This window comes from Echinops telfairi, unplaced genomic scaffold (assembly GCF_000313985.2).
Source record: "Echinops telfairi isolate 266 unplaced genomic scaffold, ASM31398v2 ScPeMD7_7400;HRSCAF=8409, whole genome shotgun sequence".
NCBI classification, from domain to species: Eukaryota; Metazoa; Chordata; class Mammalia; order Afrosoricida; family Tenrecidae; genus Echinops; species Echinops telfairi.
The window spans coordinates 43,961,883-43,980,389 of record NW_022111300.1 but is presented as its reverse complement, the minus strand read 5'-3'; the positions used below and the strand labels follow the sequence as shown (position 1 = coordinate 43,980,389).

The following is an 18,507-nucleotide window of genomic DNA, read 5'->3' as shown; positions in this document are numbered from 1 at the left end:
AGTTTGAAACCCCTTGCCTGGCTCAAGGATGCCACTCCAGACAGTGCTGTGGGCCTGGCTGACCTCCCTGGGGGCAGCCTGAGTTAGGGAGGGAGCGCACCCAGCAGGGAACGCTCAGAAAGCTTCGATTTGGGCAGAAGAGGACACATGCACAGTAAAAAACGGCCCTTTGAAATTTGCATTGGGAGGTATTGCTTTCTCTCAGTTCCCTGGTTGGTGATTTGTAGGATTTTAAGGATGGTTTGGGCACAGGCTCAGGCACAGACACCGTGGTTAATGAGAATGTTTTCGATTTGCTGTGATTTTTCGGTTCAGTGGGTCCAAGCAGCCTGCTCTCCTCTGCTCATGCTTTTAAACATGTGTCCTGCTTCCAAGGGCAAGATGAACTTGAGAGAATCTTCTCGAAACCAGAGAACTGAAAAAGAGCAAAACACAAACACCTCTCGGATTTAGGACCTGGAGCTCAGAGGAACCCTCCCACCCCCAGCAAGCCCCACAGGGGACACTCGTCCACTCCCCATAGTCCAGGCTAAGCAGTCAGGCAAAGACAGGCAGGCATTGCTAAGAGTACCCTATGGGTCTTCTAAGATCTGTCTACCTGAAGTGATCACGTTGACAACGGTGACTCGAAAGGTTAGATAAGAGCCTTGGGGTGGGGGTGGGGGGGTGACCATAGATTTTTGTTAATGGAGGAGGAAACCACACAGAAGAAAGGGGGTGAGAATGGCCGTAGAGCCCCAAGGATGTCATCCGCATCACTGGGTTGTATGTGTAGAAACTGGTGAAGGGGAGCACGTGGTGCTGTGTCTGTTGTCCATGACAACAACACACAGACTGACATGATATGTATTTTTAAACGCACCCCCATAGGATTCCGATGTGTGGTCAGGTGTGAGGGCCACTGATAAGCCTCAATCAGCCATGAGAATCTAAGTCCGGGTGAGCAGGTGACCTGCCACTGGTTGAACAGCTGGTGGTGACTCTACTGGCCCAGAGGGGAGGACCCTGTACCACATCCGCAGTCACAATAACCTGGAGAGAGGCCACAGCATTTTATCCAAGACCTGCTTGAACGTAGAGAGCACAGTTCCCCGATCTCTGGAAAAAGGATGGCGATGACGGTCCCCTTGGATCAGCCATTGTTGTGTGCCCTCGGGTGGAGTGCTGCTCATATGGACCCTATAGGATGGAGTAGAATGGTCCTGTCGGTTCCCGTGACTGTAGGCTTTACTGAGGCAAGCTGCCATGGCTTGCTCCTGCAGAGCAGGAGCTGGTAGGTTCGAGCCATTCCCTCGTAGCTGACTGCTTTAGCCACTGTGCTACCAGTGGTTAGACTTCCTTAGAAGGTCTCCAGTGACAGTAAAAGGAGTGGGAGGAATGCAAAATGTGAATTGCTGGGCTCCGGTCGTTGACAGGGCAGTTGAGTGGTTCACCACAGTGTCCACGGCTCTGTGGGGGCAGCCAGCCTTCTAGTTTTCTCTTGTGAAGAAGAAGTTTCTTATTAATCAGCTGCCTATTAGCAAACAAAGTGAAGAAGTGATTTATTTCTTAAAACAAAAACAAAAAACATATAACTTGTTGACATATAATTCACTTGCCATACTTACCTGGCAGGGAGATACCATGATCACAAAGGTGATTTTCCCAAGGCGAGGCTTATCCATTGCTCTCTGGATGTGCTGACCCCTGTGATTTAAATGGAATGGTTTACATTTAAAAAGAGTGTGCAGTCATCACCACAATCAATTCTAAAACATTTTCTTCATTCTTTTAACTCTATAAGTTATAGCAGGAGAGCTTAGAGTATTTATAATTTATAGATAGATCCATAGTTAGTGTCTCTATAGATTGACCTATTCTGGATTTCGTTTCCAAGAAAATCATACCAACAATGGCTACAAAGCAAAACAGAAAAACCTCTCTCCAAGAGAAAGCAGAAGACACTGGAAACTAGAGTCAAAAGGGAAGACAAGTTATAATATGTTAAGTTTTTATTTTAACTCTATCTGCAGTAATCCACTTTCAAATGCACTGTCTGAGGGCAAAAGTATTCACATCCCTGGTCAATGGTCCAAGGAAATTCAGTGGGGAGGCTGCATGTGGATTCCAACCTGTCACTGTCACCCATAGCCTTCTGCAAACCGGATGCTCAGAAGTTAAGCTCTAATACAACTCTCTCCTCTGATCTTAGGTTTCATTATTTACAATCATTGACTCGCTGGGGGGTGGGGGGTGGGGTTGCTCCTTCCAGGTGGAGGATGAAGCTATTTCAGTGAGGCTGCTTCCACTTCCAGGAGTGATGGCACCCAGAAATCATCAATTCTAGCACATGTTGTGCTAGCCGGATATGCTAGTGCTTTTACATGCTTTCTCTAGAACAAAAGTAATTTTTAATTCCAAGGGAGAAAAGAAATCAGAATCTTATCATCGGAGTGTATGAGTTATACGTCTTTCTATTAGATGTAATTCCTTTGTGAGTTGCGGTTTGGTTTTTAGAATCCATAACAGTTTGGTGGACCAAGAGCAGGATTCAGCATAGCTCTGTTTCATTGTCAGACCTTCACCAAGAGGAAAAGATGATGGTGGGAGGCCAAGGTTAATCTCCGGATAAGCAGTAGTCATGGACCATATCTTGTGGACTTCTTACTTCAAGGAAGGCCAGGGTTCAGGTTGGGGACACTGAGAGAGCAATGGTGAAGGTGGAGTGGAGTCAGGCTGTCTGTGGGAAGTGGGGCCTACGTTGGGCATCTCTGGAGGGGGTTGCACCAGCCTCTCTCCAGGATGTGCGATCACAGGGGCGAAACTGCCCCTAGAACAGCTACTGAGGCTGATGCTCCTCAGAGGTCTGGTCTCCCTAGACCTCGCCCCACAGGGTTGTTTGTGTTAGTCCCCTCCGCCTTTGTTACTTTTGAGATGGCAATATTGAACTTGGAGTGCCTGGGTGGTGCAAATGGTGAAAACATGTTTGACCACTGCCTGGGAGAGGCTACCCAGAGGCCCTTCTGAAGAAAGGCCATTGACAACTCTCAGATCACGGTTCTGCTCTGACTGGGTCACCATGAGTCAGAATGGGCTTGCTGGCAACTGGTTTTACTGGTTTAGACTGAATTTCTTTCATTTACATTTCTGGTGCTTCTTACGATCACTTAATGCGGGAGTCACGTTTAGTCATTATGTTTTTTCCTGACCTTTACGGACTGGGTGATCTGGACAAGTTGGAAAAAGCCACAAGTGTAGGTTGGGTGCTTGGTGACAACGTACGAGGGAGAGATGGGCGAGGTACTTCCCGCGGGCCTGCTGCTCGCTGGGGAGGATGGGAGGTGAGTAGGGACAGCAGCCGGAGAAAAGTAACCTTGAACTAGACTGCTTGCCAAGGGCAGGACTGTGAGGAGGTTTCCCAACAGCAGTGAGGGATTTTTTCTGAGTCATCGAAATACCTTTAGTAGAAGTGGTATTATTTCTGGTTCTCCTTGAGGCTACTTGACATGAGTTACCAGATGCCTGTCAGGGATGAAAGATTGGGAAAGTAATTTTTCTTTCTATTCCCCGCAAGTAAATAGTGGAGTCGCCACGCTCGGTCAGCTTTCTGCGCTGACATTTTGCCAAGGTGAACCCTGTGCTGTTGCATCCACCCTGACCCACAGTGACCCGACAGGACAGAGGCGACTGCTCCATGGGGGTGTCCCGGCTGGGATCTTTCCTGAAGCAGACGGACATCTCTTTCTCCCACGGAGTGGCTGTGGAGCCCGCATCACTGAGCGCAGTAGTAAAGAAAACCCCAAACTGTAGTACAGAAAACAACAACCTTCCCACTGGCCCAGTGAATGGCATGATGGTAAACAGAAATGAAGGTCCCAAGAATTTCTTTAGCCTTGGATCCACCATCCACAGCCCAGGAAGCGGTAGTCAAGAAATCAAACAATGCATCGCACTGGGCAAATCTGCTGCACAAGGCCTCTGTGACGTGTCAAAAAAAACAAAAATGTCAAAAAACCCAAAATGTCACTCTGAGGATGGAGATGTGCCGGACTCAAGCCTGAGGAGTCTCCTGTGTGTGAGAGAACTGGACAGTAAATACGGAAGACGGAAGAAGAATGGCTGCGTTTGGATTATGGCGTTGGCGAAGATCGTTGGATAGACCATGGTATGCAGAGTGAACAAGCCTGTCTTGGAAGAAGTACAGCGGGGATGCACCTTTGGCCTTCCTTTGGATATGTTGTTACGAGAGACCAGTCCCTGGAAAAGGACATCATGCTTGGCAAAGTAAATAGAGGAAGACCCTCAACAAGATGGATTGACACAGTGGCTGCAACAAAGGTTTCAACTAGAGCAACGGTTGGAAGGATGTCCCAGGACTGAGCCTGTCTCATTCTGTTGTACAAAGGGTCACTATGAGTCAGACCCAACTCAGTGACAAGTAACACCAACAACAGGAGTAATAGTCCCACTGCCATTGCGTGGGTTCCAAATCTTGCGTTGAGCAAATGATTGATGGATTCTTTTGGGGAGCCAGAGTTCTCACTGAGGCAGGGATGTACACTGTAAAATGGGAGAAGACAGACAACATGGTGGGACCAGTAGGAGTTGGAGTTATTGGTATGAACTCATTTCTCAGGTATGGGTATGTAATCAGCATGCCTATACAGCATGTAGGAGCCCTGGTGGTGTAGTGGTTATGCGTTGGACTGCGATCTGCCCGGTCAGCAGTTTGAAACCACTAGCAGCTCCACGGGAGAAAGCCTGGTCTTTCTACTCTTATGAACAGTTACTGTCTCAGAAACCCACAGGGGGTCCCTGGGAGTCAACATTAACTTGAGGGCTACAAGTGAGATAGCGCACATGTATGTGTACTGCTACACATACATACATCTGTGTGCACGCAAAAGCGCGCGCGCATGTGTGTGTGTGTGTGTGTGTGTGTGTGTATGTGTGTGTGTGCACTTAGCTCTGTCCTCCATGGTCCCCTGCAGCAAAAGCTCCCAGTAGCAGCGAGCACATCTAGAACCCAGATCTTGATCTTTAATGTCTTTATCCACTAAGAGAAACCAGGACTTCCAGGAAAGAAATAAACAAAGCTCATGACAGACTTGAGACAGGAGAGGTCTGGACCATCTTGTTACTGATGAGAAAATGATGAGCCCCAGCCACAAGGATGTGTGTGTGTCTGTGTGTGTGAGAGAGAGAGCTAAGGATAAAAAAAGGGAGTAAAATGTTAACAGTAGGCAACTTGGGAGAAAGACTGTATTGAGGAAGAGGAAGATTCTACATGTGGAAATTGCCCCTGGCTGTAGCGATGTCATTTTTAAATAACACGTTTCTGGCAGATTTGTGACGATCTCATACACCAGTTGACTATCTTTAGAGAGGTGCCTTCTGCTTTGCAAGTACAGAACATGAAACTGGCTCAGGTACCCCGATCTTGCCCTTCTGTCTACTAGAGAGTGAGCCACAGCATAGAGCAGTCGGAGACACCCATGGAGGGTGATTTAGGTTTGCCCCTGGCTGGGACATTGAAGAGGAGCCCTGGGGGCATGCACACTGGTTACTGGTTGGGCTGTGAACTGCAAGGTCAGCAATTCAAAACCACCAACCACTCCTCAGAAGAAAGATGAGGTTTCCTGACAGGCTCAGAAACTCATGGGGAAGTTCTACCCTTTCTTCTAGGATCGCTGAGTCAGAATCAACTCAGTAGCAGTAAGTTTGCGTTTGTTTGTTTTTGATTAAAGACGTTGAGGAAGCCTTGGCTCCCTTATGTAAAACCACAGGATGGTCATGTTGTCAACCCGACTCGGGGACCCCGCAGGTGCAGAGCAGAGCTGCTCCAGAAGGTTCCCCCGCTGTCACTCTTTCTTCCCTAGCAGATGGGTACGCTTGTCTTCCAGGGCGCCTCTGGGGAGGTTTGAACCTCCAACCTCCCTGTTAGGTTGAGCAGAATGGTAACGGTATCTGACTGTTGGGTTCAAATTCCTGCAAGGGATAGGGGGAGGCCCGGTTGGCTGGGTGGGGACAATGGCAACCAGAGGTCCATATAGACACTCAAAGGGGAGAGAGGGTTGGGGTGTGAGGAGGCAATCGCTATCCGGCTTCCAATCTTGCCTGGCTGGGGCCAGATTTCTCAGTTGAAGGAAATTTGGGAATCTAAGTTATAGGCAGAATCAAGAAGGTCAAGAGTTCGAAAACACCAGCTGTTCTCCAGGAGAAAGTCAGGGCTTTCTACCCACCTTAGAGCAGTGGTTCTCAACCTTCCTAATGCCTCGACCCTTTCATACAGTTCCTCATGTTGTGGTGACCCCCCCCAACCATAAAATTATTTTCTTTACTACTTCCTAACTGTAATTTTGCTACTGTTATGAATCAGGCAACCCCTGTGAAAGGGCCCTTCAACTCCCACAGGGGTCGCAACCCAGAGGTTGAGAACCGCTGCCTTAGAGTGGCAGTCTCTGAAACTCACCGAGGCAGTTGTACCCTGTCCTACAGGGCCACTCACTGTGAGGGGCATGGACTCGATGGCAGTGAGTTTGGTTTGGTGCCTTACATGCTTCCACTGAAATGAACAAACAAGTCACCCTGCTGGTGAGTCCAGGCATGCACAGGTGACACGTCAGCTGCCAGATGGTGATGCTGCGCTAACTCCCAAGGTGATGGGAAGAAGCTCACAGAGCACAGGGCCCACGTGCTGGGAGTCTGGGCCTCCCCGCCTGCTCCATGTGCCCATCGGAGATTGGGTGTGATAGTAATAGCATTGCTATGATGTGCACCAACTCTTCACTTCTCAACTCTCTCATCTAGCATTTCTCAGTCACATCCAGTAACAAAAACTATACTGCCCACTCAAGACTGGGAGTCACCAGCACCGAAGCACTCTGGGAAAGGAGGTGCTGGACCCGCAGGTACACCCCAGGTGCTGCTGGTTCAGGTTGGGTGACAGCTTGGCTGGGCCACGATTCTCTGTGGTTTGGAAGCTGTGTGATGATGTAATCTGGTTGCTAGGTAATGCCATGGTCATCCGCATTTTGGGAGCGGGTTCGGCCGCCCTTCATTTTTGTGTAACACACTTTCTCATCACGACCTGGGCTTTGGGAACCTTCCCTTGTCGGGAAGTGAGGGGTGTGGATGTGAGAGATCTCGGGAACGTACAGGGGTTTCTCTGGACGCCTGGAAATGGTGATCCTATCGATCACCTCTGTCACCGTTCAAACAGTCACAAGTCACAAGCTCCCTTTGGGCACTCGCCTGTGTAAACAGGTGAGACTGCGCCATGACCAGGGAGGGAGCCGGGCCTGGGATCCACGGACAATGAACAAATCAATCATTAAGCGCCTCAATCACGAATTAACTCGATGTGAAATTGCCCAGGCCATGGGATACGGTCTATCGATACATTTTTACGTCAGGAGGAAATACGCCCTTCCCAGTTGTTGAGGTGGAGCACGACACTGACTATTGAAATAGGACGCCATTGTTTTTTAAAATAACAAAGTTGAATGAAGCGATTCTGCTGCGAGCCCTACATGCATTCGGCTCTAGGGTCTCCATGTAAAATTACACATTGTTGATAAACAACCCGAGAGTATTTTGGGCCGGCCCAGCTAACGTGTCTCTCGCTGGCAAGGAATACCCCATATACGGTGGCATGGGTGTCAGGTGTAAAGAGAGTTTCTGTTTCTGAAAAGCAACACCCTGCTGCGGAGGCAGCCCACTGCTCTCCATCGCACGCACGAAGATGCTGCCGCCACCGCCGCCGCCGTCCTTGGTTGGTCAGTTACATTTTAAAGGCTCTGGCGTCTGGGTCTTGGTGACACGCTTCCCTTTACCCAGGCGATCTGAGAAAGGAGGTACCGGAGCCACAGGTGTACCCCCGGCTGCTTTGTTCTGAGCAGCTGGCAGAGTAAAACATTTAATGTCCCTCACGACTAGGGTGACATTTTCCTGTGGCCCAAGCATGGGAGGTTACGAGCATGGTATTCCCCTGGCTATCAATGATTCAACAAGTGCAGGCGAATTTGAGCCCCGGCGTGGGCCAGCCGTAACTGCTCAGCGACTTCCTAAAGTGTCAGTTTGGGCACGTATTTCGTGTGCTGGCATTGACCCCTCTCGTGAAAGAAGGACAACAGCAAATTTGAGAGAGACCAATGGCTAAGCAAGGGTCAGTGTTTACTGCAGCCGAGGGTCAGCAGAGATGGAGTGGCACAGTAGCCCGGACAATGGGCCCAAGCCCAGCACGGGGTGTGAAGGTAACACAGGCCCGGCGATGTTTCCTTCTGCTACATGCACACACGTTTGATCCGTTTTACAGAGGAGCAGCCTGCACAACACCAATGTCAACCTAAGCGTTCCTATGATCCCACAAGAGGAGCCCCAGGGGAGAGTGGTGGGTTATGAGTTAGGCTACTAAGCATAAGATCTGCTGGTTCAAACCCAGCAGCCTCTCCTCAGGAGAAAGAAGAGGCTTTCTCCACCCATCAAGTCTCAGAGGCAGTTCTACTCTGTCCTACTCAGAGTTTGGTTTGGGGATGCTTGGCCGGCTGGTACATGGGGGCTCTGGGTCTGGGCCACTTCACCACAGCATGGGACCACCTCTGGCACACAGTGGCCACTGTGTGGTGACCGCTGGAGAATTCGGACTTGATTCTGGTTTCAGCCTGTAGCAGCCTGCTCTGTGTCTTTGAGCAGTCTACCTCTCCCAGCCTCCGTTTTCTCATCCTTACAATGGGGCCAATGACAAGCCTTTGTTCAAATTTTAGTGGAGAATCAAAGGTGATAGAGGGTAGAAAAAGACTGTTTGAGCTCAAGAGGTTTCTTAAAGGATATATATCTATATAAGCGGTTCCCACTGATCCAAAGGGCAATTCTACTCCTTGGGTCCCCAACAGATGGGGGTAGGGGTGGGTGGTGAGTTTGCATCTGTGAAATGTTGCAGAGCCCGATAAGATTTTCATTTTAAGTTCAGATAAAGTTCATTGAAAAACAAAAGCAAAACCACCAAAAAAAAGAGAACCTCCTTTTAAAGGTCTGTAAAAGTGTGTTACTGAATATGTAAGTGGTTTAGTATCCCAGTTCTCACAGAGAGGAAATGGTCCCTCTGGAGACAAAGCAACCACAGTAAAAGTCAGATGGGAAAAGTGGCCCATCCCCGGAGTACGAATGAAAACGTGGGCATGAGGACGTTAGGAGCTGGGAGAGGAAGGGCAGAGCCCTGCCCAGTGGTGAGTGGCCCCAGGAGCAACAGATAGCGGGAGTAAAGGGAGGGGGAGCCTGAGGTGGGTGGGACCAGGTGGTGGATGACCCAGCAGACAGAATGTCTCTAAGCTCTAATGCAAGGAGCCTTGGTGGCATAGTGGGTTGCACCATGGCCTACTAACTGCAAGGTCGGCTGTTCAAACCCACCAGTTGCTCTGTAAATGTAAATGAGGCTGTCTGTTCCCATAAAGATTTAAAATCTTAGAAACTCATAGGGGCAGTGGTGCTCTGTCCTGTAAGGCCAATTAACTCATGACAGTAGACTAAGGTGGAGCAGGACAGGACTAAGCTAGTCTTCTTTCATCTTCCAGGTCGCCATCTTCCTTATGAGAGCCCTGGATTTGAACTCTAACTGTATAGTTGCTCTACTCTAGACCACGAAGTTTGAAGTCTTATCAAAAGTATTGCTTTCTCATTGATTGTCGAAGTTACTCAGGTTTAAACCCGAGCAATCCTGACCGGGAGTGGGCCTCCTCGCCTACGCAAATATTCCCAGAGCTAGCTGCACCAGGGTCAGCACCGCCTTGCCTTTGGTGCTGAGAGTTTGGCCTTTATACAGAATGCTTCTTTTAAAAATGCTTTGACAAGATTTAATGAGCTCCAGATAGCTAAAGTAAAGTTCAATCCGTGAGGCCGTTAAAGGATTTCCAAGCAGTTTTCCTTGAATGGTGCAGTGTGCTGGGGCCTGGAGTATTCCTGACGTGGCGATGATGACTGCTGATTGAAACCCCTCATTTCCTGCCCATCTCCCTCTCTTTGTACAAGTCAGGAGGATGGATGTGTTTAAGCAAAATTCAGGCCAATTCGTTTTGCTATTAGTTTGCGGATGTATTGCTTGCCTTGATTTTACCTGTGGGCAGTTAGGGTTTGCTCTTGGGAGTGAAAGTAGATGGACGAGGGGGGCATAGGAGGATCCCCCAGAGCTTCCCTCCTCCCCAGACCCTACGGGGACAGCGGCATTTTCCTCATAAATGAAGGAGAGAGCTCCCTGACTTCACTCAGAGTTTCATCTCAGCTTCTACCTAAGTCAGATGATTGCAGAGTAATTATTCAGGTTAGGTGCCCACGTAGAGGCATAGGAATCTATCATTGGCCCAGGGACCGTCTGTCCTTGTTGCTCTTGAGTCAGTTCGGCCCTTGGCAGCCCTGTGTGTCCTGGAGTTGAACTTCATCCTGTAGTGTTGATGGGCTGAAGTGTTCAGAAGGAAATTGCCAGGCCTTTTTTCCAACGCTCGTCTGGGTGAAACGTTTAGTTATCAGCTGAGCTCTAGCCCTTGGCATCACCAGGGGACTCCAATGGCCTCGTTTCCTCAGACTCTAATCACGTCATGAGCAGTATCATTCTGATAACAAATGAGCTAAGGAAGTTACCTTTTCTTTACTGTTATGAGAGTCCGTTTGTTTCTAGGAAGTGGTTTCCATTTGCTAGGACTTGGTGGGATTGGAAGCATAGCTCTGTGGAGAAGGGAGAATGTGGAAGAGTGAAAGGTGTTGACTGTCTGAAAGTGCTTTGTAATGCAGAGTCAGCCCAGGTCTCTCTGAGCTGACATGCTTGCGTGCGTGCCTGCATGCTGAGACGTGAGAGTGGGAGGGTGGTCGCCGCTGCCAGGGGATTCCCCCTCACAGGGACCGGGTGCACAACAGCATGACATGGCCCAGTCCCACGCCCAGTCCCAGTCCCAATCCATCTCAGCGAGGGTCTTCCTCTTGTCCACTGACCCTCTGTTTTACCAAGCAGGATGTCCGGATGACGTGTCCAAAGCACCCGAGCCAGTCTCACCTTCCTCACTTCTAAGGAGCATTCTGGCCGCACTTCTTCCAAGACTGGTCTGTTTGCTCTTCTGTTCATAACAGGTCTGATATTCTTCACCCACACTGTGACTCACAGTGTGCCTATTCATTGTCCAGCTCTGCCATCCATAGGAGGCGACTGACAATATCGGGCACCCCTTGGTCTTCGAGGGTGACGTCTCTGGTTTTTAAAGAGGTCTCCCGCCACAGACTTGCCCATGTAATACGTTAGATTGCTTAACTGCTGGTTCTATGGGCATTGTTGTGAATCCGAGTAAAATGTAGTCCTTAACTACTTTAATTTTCTTTTCCTGCTTGATAGTCCCGGTTTGAGGATTTTTGTTTTGTTTGTGTAGAGTCATCCTCCATCCTGAAGGCTGGAGTCTTGGATTTTCATCAGAAAGTGCTCCAAGCCCTCTTCACTCTCAGCAAGCAAGGTTGTATCACCCTCATACCACACGCTGTTAATGAGTCTGCCCCCCAGTTCTGATGCCAGGCTCATCACATCGTCTGGTTTGGGGGATTACTTGCTCAGTATCCAGTTTGAAAACGAAGGGCCTAAGGATGCAACCCTGGCACATACTTTTTCAGATTTTAAACCACGCCATAGCCCTGTGTTCTGTTCAATCAACTGCAGGTGGGCTTATGGACAGGTTCCGCATGAGCACAGCTGGAATTCTGGAATTCCCCTTCTTTGCAGTGTTACCCATAGTTCATTGCGATCCACAGATATGATGCACGTGGAGTCTCACAGCCACCGAATCAATGATGGCTCGTGGAGTAGGTGTTGCTAACTCCAGGCCTACCCATAATGTGCTCCTCCGCCCCCGAAAAGGCATGTCAAGGTCTCAAGGAAAGCAATGTTGATTGAGAGGAAATAGCACAATAGACAAGAAAGTTCTGGAATGAGTTTATGGGTTTCTTGAGGCCATGTTTCTTAAGAGCTGGAATAAACAAAGTATTAAGTAATTGGCACTTCAGGAGAAAAGTTTAAATATTTTGAGGAGGGTTTAAATAGATCTTGGATTCTTCTGTGGGTTTACTGTTTCCTCCTACAGCACAAATACCAGTAGGTGGTCAAGGCCCATTGTCAACTTTGTGTTTGGGCAGGCTGCTCTTATTTACCTTAAGTAACAGTTGTCGTGTCTTCTGGCTGATCCCTGCACGTAATTCTTGTCACTAATTAAACTGCAAAAATGATCATGTTTTACCTGGGGGTCCTTAGAAGAAGAGGGAGTTCATGGTTGTTCAGGTCTTCATTTTACAATTTACCAAAAAAGCTAGCCACAGCATCCCCTCCTGTGCAGGCAGTCTTGGCATGGTGGAGAGGTGGACTCGGAATTGAATAACAAGCTGCAGAATCCAGCTGCACCATCATCTACTGTTTGTGAGAAGCAAGGATTTAAACACCCCACTCCACCCCCTACCGCCACCACCACCACCAAGGAAAACAATCCCCATTGCCATTGACTTGACTCTGATGTGCAGCACAGAGTAAAACCAATTGTTAGGTTTGGGAGATGGCAAATCTTTATGAGGGCAGACAGCCTCCTCCTTGTCCGATGCAGAGGCTGCTGAGTTTGAACCACCAACTTACGGTTAGCAGGCCCACACTTAAGTCACCACACCACCGGGGCTCTTTAAAGATTTAAAAGACTCCCTCCTATGTTCAGACCTCCTATGAAGTAGTGTCGAGAGGAACACTGTGACGTCCAGGAAGGAAGGGGAAGCGGTGGTGAGCCATGAGTCCTTGAAAGCCATTGTGGGTGGGTTGTGTGTTTCTGTTTTGTTTTGTTTTTTAGCAACCCTCCTCTAAGGAGCAGCTCTACTCTGCCCTTAGGGTCACCAAGAGTCATCCTCACAATGGTTGTTGTGTGGACAACCGCTGTGTCTCTCCATCTCCTGGACGGTCGTCCTCGTTTTTGCTGCCCTTCCGCTTTACCAAGGATGATGCCCCTTTCCAGAGGCTGTCCCTGGGTTGGTTTTTCTCGTCTCTCCACAGGAGTAGGGGCAGTGGTGGGACAGGGACAGAGTCCTCACCTCCCATGTATGTAGGTGACCTGAGTTCGACTCCTAGCTGATGCTCAGCCACCACCTGCTCGCCCCTGGGAGGCGTGGGTGTTCCTATGATGTTGAACACGTCCCAGCAGAGGGGGCAGGCTTGAAGTGTGCTGGCTGACTGTTTTAAGATTGATTTTACCCATCTGTTTCTGGTCTTCACAGTTGGGGATTTCAAACGCAGCCACGTGTGAAAGGGGAGACACTCACGACACAGGAAGCAAGTCCAATCAACTTACTCTTACAGCAAGCACACACGGCCAAGTCTGTGCGAGACGGGTGGACTGTATAAACAGGAGTTCTCGGAATTGGCTTCCAGAGAATTCAAGTGTTTGTTAAAGCATAAGCAATAAAAAATGCACTTATTTGAAACTTCTTGTAATGTGCCATTAAACAGATTCCAACTCAAGTTGAAATGCCAGAACTTTCCCATAAATTCTCTTAGACTGTAAGCTTTATGAAACCAGATGACCACATCTTGTTTCCAAGAAGCAGCTGGTGTGTTTGAACCATCAACCCTTTGGTTAACAGCCAAGTACTCCTTATTTGAAACTTTACTTATGTGCAATTAAGTCAGAATGGACTTTGGGGCAAGGAGAGTACTTTGTCACTGACCTTGGTCATGAGGATGACATAAAAACCACCGTTAGCTCCTCTTGTCATTGCTTCGAATCCTTCACCATCAAAGTACTTTCATGTTGCCTTTATTCTGGGTAAACAACTCCCTGCTCATGGCCTGGCCTGGCTGGGGGAAGCTTAGGTGAGTCACATGATCTCTCTGTTTTAATTCCCTTGGACCAGAAAGATGAAGGCCATTGCCATGGGTTCCAAGTCCTGGTGACTCTGAGTGTCATGGAGTGGACCTGCCGATTCGGGTTTTCTTGGCTGTAATCTTTCATGAAAGCCAAGGGCAGGCCTTTGTCCCATGGTTTCACAGGGCTAGTAGTCAACCCACGTGTTGCTCGTCAGGCTCAAAGGGTTTTTACCATTAGGAACCTTCTTATTTTCCTATTCTGTGGGGAGAGAGAAGAAGGAGTGCTATTAAAACAAACAAACCAAACTCAATGCCATTGGGTCAATGTCAACTCATAAGGACCCTGTAGAACAGGGTAGATCTGCTCTGTGAGTTTCCAAAATTATAACTCTTTACAGGAGTTGAGAGCTTTGTCTTTCCCTCAGAGCAGCTGGTAGATTTGAACTACCTACCTTGCAGTTTGGCAGCCCAACGCATAACCTGGTATGCTACCAGGGTGTTAATAGCAGTGATTATCTATATCTATGGAGAGATCTATCTATATCTGCAGAGCTATCCAGGTCTATAGAGATAGCTAGCTATGTAAGCCATAATTGTTGAACTACAGAGTCCATAGGCCTCCATGTCAGCTTTGTTGGGGCTGGTGATTCCATCTCGGGTCGGAAGAAGCTGTGTGGCCATTGTGTGGCTGTTAGTCCTGGGGGCTAGTTTCCCTGTTGAGCCTTTGAGTTCCTGCATTATCTTTTGTGCCAACAGTTGTCTGCTAACGGCCAGTCACGGGCTTATTAAGACCCTGGATGCTACTCACCAATCAGAGATGTGGAAAATTGCCTTTGTGAACTGTGTGAGGCCAGGTGACCACATTGTCCTCCCAGGCTGTGGTCCCAGACGCTTTCACCCAGTAAACCAACCCTGTGAGTTGTTTGGCTGTGTCTGCAAAGGCCCTAATGGGATGCGTCACATATATTCACATATAAGCATGTGTGTACATGTGACTACAGATGCACATGCTTTTCTAGACACATATGTTGGTGCTATTGTTAAGTGCAGTTGAGTTGATTCTGGCTCATACCGACCCTACGTTCAACAGAATGAAACACTGCCCGGTCCTGCGCCCTCCTCACAGCGGTTCTTGTGTTTGAGCCCGTTGTTTCAGACAGTCTCAGTCCACCTCCTTGACCGTCTTCCTCTTTTTGCTGCCCTTCCACTCTACCAAGCATGGTGTCCTTTGCAGGAGCTGTCTCTCCTAATCACATGTCCAAAGCATGTGAGAGAAGTCTCGGCATCCTCGCTTCTAAGGAGCCTTCTGGCTGTCCTTCTTGCAGGACAGAGTGGTTTGTCCTTTTGGCAGTCCATGGGACTCCAAGAGTCTTCACCAGCGCCCTCAGTCAAATGCACCCATTCTTCTTCCATCTCCATAGGTCAGTGTCCAACTTTTACAAGCATGGGAGGCCTTTGAGAATACAATGGTTTGGGTCAGGCTCGATGGTTTGGCTTTGGGTAGTCCTCAAAGGGTTATGCTTGCTTTTTGATACTTTAAAGAGCTCGTGTGCAGCAGATTTACCCTAGGCAGTGTATTGTTCGGTATCTTGACTGCAGTCTCTATGAGCATTGATTGTGGATCCAAACAGACAAAATCCTTGACAACTTCAATCTTTGCTCTGTTCATCATGATGTTACCTGGTGGTCTAGTTGTGAGGTTTGGGCTTGCTTTACTTTGCAATCCATCTTGAAGACCACAGTCCTCACCTTACCAGCAAGGGCCTCACGTCATCCTCACTTTCGGCAAGCAAGGTCATATTTCCACAAGCAAGGTTAGATCGTCTGCATATGGAAGGTTGTTGATAAACCTTCCCCCAATCCTGATGCCACATTCTTCTTCATAGAACCCAGATTCTCTGATGATTAGCTCCGGAGACGGATTGAATAAGTGTAGTGAGAGGATACAAGCCGACATACCTTTCTTGATTTTAAATCATGCGAAGACAGCCCCTTGTTCTGTTTGCACAACTGCCTCCGGCTTCATGAACAGGTTCTGCATGAGCACGATGAAGTGTTCTGGAACTTTTCTTCTTATGAATGTTATCCATAGTTAGGTATGATCTACATAATCAAATGCCATTGCACAATCACTGTACACACATATACCGTATGTACTCAAGTATAAGCCGACCTGAATATCAGCTGAGGGCCCTAATTTTACCACAAAGATGACATTTGAAACATGCTGAAAAACTCGGCTTATGTACGAGTATAGATGGTATATCCATATCTACCCACAGAACCACACACGGCTTTTGGTTGTTCTTAACTGTTGTTGCAACATACATGTTAGAGCTTTTACTGAAATCGTCACTTTTTCTTGATCACCTCTTTATTTACCTGGGCCAAATTGTGCTGACTTCCCTCATATCTAGTCTTGCTTTTCCCATGACCCAAAGCGTTTACTGTCTAGAAGGTGACTCTCTCTCCCTCCCCCTCCTATCCATCAAAACCCAAGCTCACAGCCCTCAAGTCGAGTCTGACTCACAATGATCCTATACCCAGGAACCATGGGGAAACAAAAAACAACCCCGGCCTGCCTGTGTGTATATCTGTTTGTGAGTCTCTGTGATTGTGGGGCCATACAGTGAGTGCCTTTTTGTGATTGACTTATTTCGCTCAGCATGCTGCCCTTCAGACTCCGCTATGCAATATCCCGTGGACTCCTCGTTAGTCTCTGTGATGAGGTGGCAGTCATTCCATTGTCGGCACGCATGTGCCACAATCTGCTCGTTCATTCCTCTGGTGCTGTGCCCTTAGGGGTTTCCATCTTTTCCTTATGATGCACAGCGCTTCAAGAGACACAGGCGCGCGTCTGTCTCTGGGTGCCACTGCTCTCATGTCTCTAGCACATCTACCTAGGAGGAGGTTGCCTGGATCCGAAGGTATTTCTTTCTTTCTGTTCTTCTTTTTTTGACATGACAAAGTTTAATTGTGAAATTCACAAAGTTCTTCTTAGCCAGTTTGGGTGTATAAATTACCGTCGAAGATTACAGTCAAACTCAATCCATCAATCAAGCCACATGAACTGTTTGGAGTGCTAAATGTATTCAAAATGCGCCCATAGTCAGGCGCAGGGCTCAGAATAGTCTACCGACACAGTCATTCTATTTCTATTTCCGGTGTTTCTATTTCTAGCAGCGTGAGGAGGCTTGTGAGCTGCTTTCATAGTAGTAATGCCATTTTCCAGTCCTTCCAGACCAGCTGTTCCTGGCATGGCTGGCATAGATGGCAGGAGGTCTTATTCATGAGAAATGGGGCATGAAATCAATGAGCTATAAGGATGGCTTCACCCCCTACCTTTTTCCAAATACACAGATGGCAAGAGACATTTCGTAGGAGGTCAGAACCCAGTCGTCTGGTGAGGGCGGGAAAAGTCCTCCTGGAAGGAGGAACATGTGCCGGCTAGCTGTGGCCTCCGCTGGATGCCCTGCCCCCTCCCGCAGCTTCCACAGAGGAGAAACCCTTGAGTGGAGCAGTCGTCACCAGCTGCCCAGATGACTGGCCACTCCTTGTAGCTCCAGCAGACATTGGCCTCTCTTGACTCTTTGCTTCCTCAGCTCTAAATTAACACACTCCTTGTCGTCTGATTGCCCCACCGTGATGTGATAAAGGGCAGTTAAGGCACTGAGTGTCCTCACTAAGGGCATGGACTTTCAACAAGGGATTTTACTCCAGTTACTACCTACGTGTCCCTGGCAAAGAACTCAGGCTCTTATGGCCAGTCTGCTAGTCTGTAAAATGGGGTAATTCGACTATCAACAAGTGAAATGAGGTCAGGAGTGCTTAGTGTCGTATCTGCTATGTACAGTGGATTGTCAGCCCTCTGAAGGGTAAGAAATACCTTCACTGTTTTAGAAACCCTAGGTCAGGGTCTTAATCATGGTGAGGATGAGCCCTGAGCCCTATCAGGTAAGGAAGAGAAACTTAGAGACCTCCAGAATAGATGGGATTGCATATCAGGGGTAAATCCACCGCCAAGGCTTTGACAGCCCTCTGTAGTGTTCCTGAGACTGCCAGTCTTTAGGGAAGCAAACAGCCTCCTCTTTCTCCCATGGAGCAGTTGGTGGGTTTGAGCCACAGACTTTGCCAATAGTAGCCCAACGCTTCTTCCAAGCCCAATGCAATTATTTCCAAAGAGGCACATAAAATAATAACTGCATATCTGCCATATGTTCTGGGTCGGAATCTTTGCGTGTGAACTGTGTTGTCTTAGAATAGTTTGTAAATGAAGTTAAGTCCTCCAAGTGGCTTTAAATATAGCAGATGACACCGTGACTAGACATCCCACATGGCTGTCCTTGCTGTCCCACATCTGGGACCCAGAATGGGTGAGGTGCTCACTTCCAGGCAGAAGCGACTCTGTTGAGTGGGCCATACACATTCATGACGCCATGGCAAAATGTCCAGAAAATATATCGAGGCAGTGTCCCGATCATGTGGTGAGTCCATTGTTCACGTACTGTGTTCATCGAAACTCTGAAGCCTGTTTGCACATTAAGAGGTGTGGTGGGAGAGCTTCGGATTTTGTTTGTGTTTGCAGTTGAAACCGCAGGAGCTTTGAAAGTGGGTTAGGTAGGAATGACTGGGCGGGGTGAAGAATGATGAACTTTTTCAAATCG

The 18,507-nt window shown here is 48.3% G+C and overlaps 1 pseudogene; it reads left to right on the top strand.

Moving 5' to 3' along the window:
* Positions 1-1,599: 1,599 nt before the first annotated feature.
* On the top strand, positions 1,600-1,743 carry LOC115871730 (annotated as a pseudogene).
* The last annotated feature ends 16,764 nt before the right edge of the window (positions 1,744-18,507 follow it).